Raw genomic sequence first — 8,690 nt, forward strand, 5'->3', positions numbered from 1 at the left:
TTAACTAACTAATCTACCTACACTGATAACTCTGAGAATTATTTTTACAGTGCTATATATATGTTAGGAGGAAAGCAGCCACTTTGAACAAAGCCACCAATAGGCCACAACTCAACAGCTATTTTTATCTAGTCCTTCATACTAAGCGTTTAAGGACTTTACCCAGATGGCTATTAGCTTTCTATAAACTGGTAAAGTTAAAACCTGCTGAATATGAATATTAATGGTACCTGTAAAATTTTGATAATTAGTAAGAGTGGCTAATAAGGCAATCTTTCATTTGTTTTCATAAGGTCTGTGGATTTCTGATTTCTTGCCGGATGTATTCCGGCTACCTGCTGTAGATTCTTACACCAGTACAAACAGCCCAAGTAGGAATTAAAATATTTTGGTTATGAATTTCGCAGTTCATCCTAAATTCACTTTTATTATTAACCACATATACCATTAGAATTAAATAGAAAGTCCAGAATGGAATAACAACATGAATTGGGACAGACTGCTACTCACCACATATAGACATAAGCTGCCTAAAGGTCTTTTCAAAAGAACTAGGCCTGAGTACCAGTGCCTCTTCCATGTGATGAGTAGTATCTATCCTAATTATTGCTGTTAGGATTAAATATATCAGTATGAGACTGTAAATATTTGTAAGTCCCTGAAGATATTTAGTTATCAGCTTCACACAATGGTCTTACAGCATACAAATAATCATTCAGTACCTATGGCAAAAATGATTTCACATGGACAATTTCAATGGCTTCGTCAATTGGCCACAAATATCACATCTGCTATTATACAGCCAAACAGAACGCATTAGCGTTACTTTGGTCCACACTTCCTTTCTCTGTCAATAGTCTATAAGAAGATTACAAAAAAATCACAAAAAGCAATAATTGGCTTGCTGTGATGGTTTATCAGTATATTAAAGCATTTTGCTACTTTGATAAATCCACTTAAGAGTCATCTATAAGTCAGACTGCAGGGATAATTCCTGTGTGCTTTAAACATGCCCTAATTACACTCCTATATAAAAATGAAGGGAATAACATCACCTCTAGTTACATAATCATTTCATGTGTTCCAGCATGTAACACAATTACAGAAAAGTAGTAAAACACTGGAAAGTGCTGGATCGAATGTGAGTAATGAAAAAGTGGAAGTAGCCATTCACCATTCAGTTAATGTGTCGAATATTTAACAGGCTGATAAAAAAGACTAATCCTCCCATCACCCCCTCCTCCCCTCTCCCCCTTGTCCCTTCCCGCTCCACCCCTCTCCCCCTCGTCCCTTCCCCCTCGTCCCTTCCCCCTCGTCCCTTCCCCCTCGTCCCTTCCCCCTCGTCCCTTCCCCCTCGTCCCTTCCCCCTCCTCCCCTCTCCCCTTCGTCCCATCCCCCTCGGCCCCTCTCATGCCTCGTCCCCCCTCATGCCTCGTCCCCCCTCATGCCTCGTCCCCCCTCATGCCTCATCCCCCCTCATGCCTCGTCCCCCCTCATGCCTCGTCCCCCCTCATGCCTCGTCCCCCCTCATGCCTCGTCCCCCCTCATGCCTCGTCCCCCCTCATGCCTCGTCCCCCCTCATGCCTCGTCCCCCCCTCATGCCTCGTCCCCCCTCATGCCTCGCCACCTTGTCCCCTCGCCACCTTGTCCCCTCGCCACCTTGTCCCCTCGCCACCTTGTCCCCTCGCCACCTTGTCCCATCCCCCCCCTCGACCCCTACCCCCACCTCGTCCCCTAACCCCCTCGTCCCCTATCCACCTCGTCCCCTCCCCCCACTTGTCCGCCATTCCCCCCCTCGTCCCCTCCCCCCACTTGTCCGCCATTCCCCCCCTCGTCCCCTCCCCCCACTTGTCCGCCATTCCCCCCCTCGTCCCCACCCCCAACTTGTCCGCCATTCCCCCCCACTCGTCCTCCATTCCCCCCCCTCGTCCGCCATTGCCCCCCCACGTACTCCATGGCCCCCCCTCACGCTCCATTGCCCCCCCCTCGTCCGCCATTGGCCCCCCCTCGTCCGCCATTGGCCCCCCCTCGTCCGCCATTGGCCCCCCCTCGTCCGCCATTGGCCCCCCCTCGTCCGCCATTGGCCCCCCCTCGTGCGCCATTGGCCCCCCCTCGTGCGCCATTGGCCCCCCCTCGTCCGCCATTGGCCCCCCCTCGTCCGCCATTGGCCCCCCCTCGTCCGCCATTGGCCCCCCCTCGTCCGCCATTGGGCCCCCCCTCGTCCGCCATTGCCCCTCCCCCCTCGTCCGCCGTTTCGCCCCCCCCCCCTCGTCCGCCGTTTCGCCCCCCCCCCCCTCGTCCGCCGTTTCGCCCCCCCCCCCTCGTCCGCCGTTTCGCCCCCCCCCCTCGTCCGCCGTTTCGCCCCCCCCCCCGTCCGCCGTTTCGCCCCCCCCCCGTCCGCCGTTTCGCCCCCCCCCCCGTCCGCCGTTTCGCCCCCCCCTCGTACGCAGTTTCGCCCCCCCCCCCCTCGTCCGCCGTTTCGTCCGCCGTTTGGCCCCCCCTCGCCCGCCGTTTGGCCCCCCCCTCGCCCGCCGTTTGGCCCCCCCCCCTCGCCCGCCGTTTGGCCCCCCCCCCTCGTCCGGCGTTTCGCCCCCCCCCGTCCGCTTTTCGCCCGTCCGCCGTATCGCCCCCCCCCCGTCCGCCGTTTCGTCCACCCCCCCGCCGGCCGTTTCGCCCCCCCCCCCCCCCGCCGGCCGTTTCGCCCCCCCCCCCGCCGGAAGTTTCGCCCCCCCCCCGCCGGCAGTTTCGCCCCCCCCCCGCCGGCAGTTTCGCCCCCCCCCCCGCCGGCCGTTTCGCCCCCCCCCCGCCGGCCGTTTCGCCCCCCCCCCCCGGGTGCCGTTTCGCCCCCCCCCCCCGCCGGCCGTTTCGCCCCCCCCCCCCGCCGGCCGTTTCGCCCCCCCCCCCCGCCGGCCGTTTCGCCCCCCCCCCGCCGGCCGTTTCGCCCCCCCCCCGCCGGCCGTTTCACCCCCCCCCCCGCCGGCCGTTTCGGCCCCCCACCCCCGCCGGCCGTTTCGCCCCCCCACCCCCGCCGGCCGTTTCGCCCCACCCCCGCCGGCCGTTTCGCCCCACCCCCGCCGGCCGTTTCGCCCCCCCCCCCCGCCGGCCGTTTCGCCCCCCCCCCCCCGCCGGCCGTTGCCCACCCACCGCCGGCCATTGCCCCCCCATCCGCCATTCCCCCACCCGCCCTCGTCTGCCCCTCCATCCCCCACCCCCCCTCGTCCGCCACTCCACCCCCCCTCGCCCACCACTTCCCCCCTCGTTCGCCTCTCCCCCCCGCCACTTTCCACCCCCCCCCCTCGCCCGCCAGTCCCCCCCCCGCCACTCCCCAGCCCCCCTCGCCAGCCACTCCCCCCCCGCCACTTCCCACCCCACCCCCGCCCGCCACTCCCCCCCCCGCCACTTCCCACCCCACCCCCGCCCGCCACTCCCCCCCCCGCCACTTCCCACCCCACCCCCGCCCGCCACTCCCCCCCCCCCGCCCGCCACTCCGCCATTCCCCACCCCCTCGCCCGCCATTCCGCCCCCTCGCCCACCATTCCGCCCCCTCGCCCACCATTCCCCTCCTGTCGTCCGCCATTCCCCCCCCCCTCCTACGCCATCCCCCCCTCCTCCGCCATTCCCCCCCTCCTCCGCCATCCCCCCCCCTCCTACGCCATTCCCCCCCTCCTCCGCCATTCCCCCCCCTCCTCCGCCATTCCCCCCCTCCTCCGCCATTCCCCCCCCCTCGCGTCCGCCATTCCCCCCGCCCCGTCGCCCGCCATTCCCCCCACCCCGTCGTCCGCCATTCCCCCCGCCCCGTTGTCCGCCATCCCCCCACTCGCCCGTCATCATTCCCCTCTCGCCTGCCACTCCCTCCGCCTCCCCTTGCCCGCCACTTCCCCCTCCCCTCGGAGTGTCGCCCTTACTAATTGTATGGGGAAGACTCTTGAACGCATGGTCAACTGCCACCTCATCTTGCTGTTCGAGTACCGAGGTTACCTGACCCACTCCCAGTGTGGTTTCAGGCACTACCGTTCCACTCTTGACAACTTAATTCTACTGGAGACAGCGATACAGGAGTCCTTCTTACGCCAAAATCATTTCATTTGTGTGTTTTCTTGACCTCGAAAAATCGTATGACACTACTTGGAGGTTCAACATCCTTTGCCAACTTCATTAATGGGAACTACAAGGACGCCTACCGCTTCTGATCCAATCCTTTCTTGAGGACAGGCGTTTTCGCTATCACATTGGTGATGCCATGTCTCATTGCTATGTTCAGGAGAATGGTATGCCCCAGGGCAGTGTCCTCAGTGTCACATTCTTTCTCATCGCTATCAATGGCATTTCCTCTGCAGTCGGGAGCCCTGTCAAATGCTCTTTGTTTGTGGATGACTTTGCAATCTTCTACCCTTCCTCTGATCTTACGACGACGATGACGAGGCAGCTACAACTGACCATTAGGAGGATGGAAACCTGGGCCCAGACAACTGGTTTTTGGTTCTCACCTGAGAAGACTCTGTGTGCCAATTTTAATGATGCTCACCGGAGTTTTAACCAACCAGAGCTTACAATGGGGAACCGTATTTTAATTTTTCAAGACACAGTGCGCTTTTTGCGTTTATTATTTGACTTGAAATTAACATGGCTCCCACACCTGAAAGACCTACGAACAAAGGGCTTCCGGTTGTTAAACATTTTGAAATGGCGTGGTGGAAAAACATGGGGAGCTGACAGGTCCCGCCTCCTATAGGTGTATAGGGCATTTGTTCAGTCACACTTAGACTATGGCAGTGTGGTCTATGGATCGGCCCGCCCTTCCTACCTCCGGATGTTAAATGCTGTCCACCATGCGGGCATTTGGATATCGACTGGAGCCTTTGGGACCAGCCCAGTACAGAGTCTGTGTGCAGAGGCTGGTGAACCACCACTCTGGATTTGGCAATGTATCCTTTTGGTTCGAGAGGCGCAGAAAATCTCTGTGTCACCCCAGTCATTGGCATTTAGTTCAGTGATTCAATCCGCCTTTGAATGACTGTTCAGGAATCGGCCCCAAGTGGCCCACCCATTTGGTATACGTGCTACGGACTGCCTCAAGGATCTGGATCTCTCGGGCATGAAAATACACAACCAGGGATGTAACGCACTGCCGCCTTGGTGTCTTCGGAGGCCCAAAGTGATTTTAAGCTTGGTGCAGTAGCCGAAAAATTGTACTCCAGATATGGTTTTTACAACTTTGTTTTCGTATATTTTAAGTATTTATACAGATGGATCGTTATTTATACAGTTGGATCCCAGCAGGGGAATGCTCTCAGTTGTTCTCTGGTTTTCCGTGACAGGGTTTCTAAAGTGCGTCTTCCAGAACAATTTACAAATTATGATGCGGAGTTATATGGCATTCCAATGGCACTGGAGAGGGTTCACAGACATCGCTGTACGAGATTTCTTGTCTGTTCCGACTCTTAGTGCACTGCAAGCACTTCACCAAGTGTATCCAGTAGACCCGCTGATTCAGCTCATCCATGATTGCGTACAGCGGCTCCAACGCCGTGGCAAAGAGGTTATCTTTTGCTGGGTACCTGCCCACATTGGGATACAGGGCAATGACATGGCTGATAAAGCTGCCAAGGAAGCATGTTGGGATGGTGCTGTCCATCAGTGTCCCATCCCACTGCACGCCATTATCTCATTTTCTGACAGATACATCATGCGTCAGTGGGAGACTGAATGGTTGCAGGTGTCGGACAAAAAACTGTGGTCACTCAAACCGACTTCATGTTAGCCTCACCGTTGGAAGGAGGTTTTGCTTACCAGACTGTGCATCGGGCATAGCCCTTTCATACGTGGCTTCCTCCTCCGGGGGGAGGATCCACCTTTCTGTGAAGTTTGTGGCGTGCCACTTTCAGTTCAACATATTGTGGCTACGTGTATTCTGTGTACTGATAATATGGCAGCCCTTGGTCTCGCTGGAGATCTGCCCAACGTCCTCGCAGGTACCAATACCAGTGTTAACAGAGTGGTGAAATTTTGTGAACTATCGGGCCTCATCCCTAAACTGGTGGGGATGGGTGGTAGACTTTAGTACATTATAAACTGCTCTGCATATGGGAACAGCCTTCGTCCCTACCCATGGGATTACATGTTGACTTTTCGTCAGGGCACTGATGACCGTGATGTTGAGTGCCCCCCTAGGTAGAATACCTAGCCAACGTTATCCTTACCGTCGCAGAATGTTCCATCCCTCGCACTTAATCCTTTTGTGCCATGTTCCTATCTGTTGGTGGACTGAGGCATGCCGCAATGCAATTCATGCATGGAGATGTGCTCTCCGCATTTTTAACCATTATCCTAAGATGGAAAATTGAATTTGTTGTAAACAGTTGTGTGCACAGTGTCATCTCATTCTTGAGGATGGCAAAGAAGCTAGCTGGATTTCATTTACTAGTTCTTTTAACACTAGCACTCCCTCTCCCATTGTCTGGGTCAACCTCCGATGGCTCCCTGGGACCAAGATCCATTTCCCAATTAGCAGCCTGACCATAGCAGATGAGGTCACAGTGGACCATATTGCTATCTCAAACACCTTAGTCCGCTAGTTTCTGGAAATTTCGAACTCCACCCACTGTCACCCTGCCTTTCTCCGTCGGAAATGATTGGAGGAGGCTGAGGCGATACCCTACTCTTCTCAGAATTGTGAGTGCTACAATGCCAATTTTACTATGAGGGAGTTAGATCATTCTCTCACTTAATCCTGAACCTTTGCCCTAGGGTCGGATGATGTTCACTGTAGATGTTGCAGAACCTTTCTCTTACAGGCAAGCACTTTCTCCTTCATACATATAATCACATCTGGACAGAGGGCACGTTTCCCATACGCTGGCGTGAAGCCACTGTTATATCCATACCAAGTCCGTTAAGGACAAACACCTTCCTTCTAGCTACTGCCCCATTTCTCTCGCACGCTGTGTTTGCAAGATGATGGAATGTATTATTCATGCCCGGCTGGTAAGGTGGCTCAAGTCTCGCAATTTACTAACCACTACACAATATGGATTTCAAGTGTGCCGTTCTGCAGTTCACTATCTCATCATTTAGTCAACCCATGTCATTAATGGTTTTCTCCATACTCTCTACACGTGGGGCTTCCGGAGTCCATGCCCCATTTCGTTCAGGAATTTTTAAAAGACATAGTTTTCCTGGTATATGTAGGTTCAGCTTTGTTGGGCACCTTATCCAGGAAAATGGTGTGCCTCAGGGTTCTGTCCCGAGCGTCATCCTTTTTGCTATCACCATTAACCCTATTATGGCCTCTCTCTTGCTGAGCATCTCCAGTTCCCATTTCATTGGCGATTTTGCCATCTACTGCAGTTCTCCAAGGACTTGTCTCCTTGGGCGGTGTCTTCTCATTGTCTCGATCGTCTTTGCTCATGGAGCATCAACAGTGACTGTTGCTTTTTCACTGACAAAACCATTTGTATGAATTTCTGGTGGTGCAATTGGTTTCTTCCATCACCTTTACATCTTGGCCTTGCTCCTGGATTTTCTCGGTCCTCCCACGTGTCTCACCTGGCCACCCACTGTACCTGTCTCTCAATATCCTACGTGTTCTCAGCGCTACCTCTTGGGTAGCGAATCAGACAACCCTCATCCTTTTGTACGATCCCTTGTCCATTGAAAACTAAAGTATGCCTGTTTTGCTTATGCATCTACACATCCGTCCATCTTGTGCCAAAAATACTATCCACCATCACGGCATCTGTTTGGCCACTGGCGCTTTTACTGTAGTCCGGTTGAGAGTCTGTATGTTCCACATCCATGAGGATCTCCTCAGCACGTATCTATGGAATGAAAAACTAATCTAATCTAATCTATGTAGAAGCTCTAAATCCCCACTGTCATGCCACCGTTGTTTTCTCCTCAGCAGATATCCATACCATTTGTCTGCCGTGCCTGGTCACCCATCCTATGCCTCCTTCTTCAAGGACTCCTTTGATTGCCAGCATGGAGCACAATCTCTTCTCTGTTACCTCGTGAGTTCACTTTTGGCTACTGCTCTGGCAGCTTAATTTCATGCTACTTGCCTCTTTCCCAGTGGTTGTGAACCCTTCAATGCCTTGGCTTCGTGGGATGGCCCATGTTCACCTTGGACTTCATTTGCTACCTAAGAGTACTACTCCAGACTAATTTTCTCACGGAACTTCGCAAAAGTACTTTTGTGTACAGCGATGGCGTTCAGACTGACTGTGGTGTTGGGTGTGCCTTCATCATTGGCACCGACGATTTTTGGTATTGGCTTCCAGAACACTGTTCAGTATTTACTGCGGAGCTCTTCACCCTGTATCAGGCCGTGTAGTATATTCGGCAATACAGGCTTTTGAATTGTGTCATCTGCTCTGACTCTCTCAGTGCCCTTCGGAGCCTCTGTGTACTGTACACCATCCATCCCTTAGTGCAATGGGTGTGAGAAAGCTTTCACTTGCTCACTCTTGAAGGAGCCACTGTGTTTAAGTGGGTCCCTGGTCACATCAGTCAGATGGCAAATGAAGCCGCTGACGCTGCTGCCAAGGCTGTAGTACTTGTACCTCAGCTTGATAGTTCTGCCATTCCCTGTAATGTCCTCTGTGTTGCCATCTGTCCACAGGTAGTGTCATTTTGGCACCACCACTGTTCCTCCCTTCATGGGCACAAGCTCTGGAGAACTGGACTTCTCC

This window comes from Schistocerca piceifrons, chromosome 5, assembly GCF_021461385.2.
Source record: "Schistocerca piceifrons isolate TAMUIC-IGC-003096 chromosome 5, iqSchPice1.1, whole genome shotgun sequence".
NCBI classification, from domain to species: Eukaryota; Metazoa; Arthropoda; class Insecta; order Orthoptera; family Acrididae; genus Schistocerca; species Schistocerca piceifrons.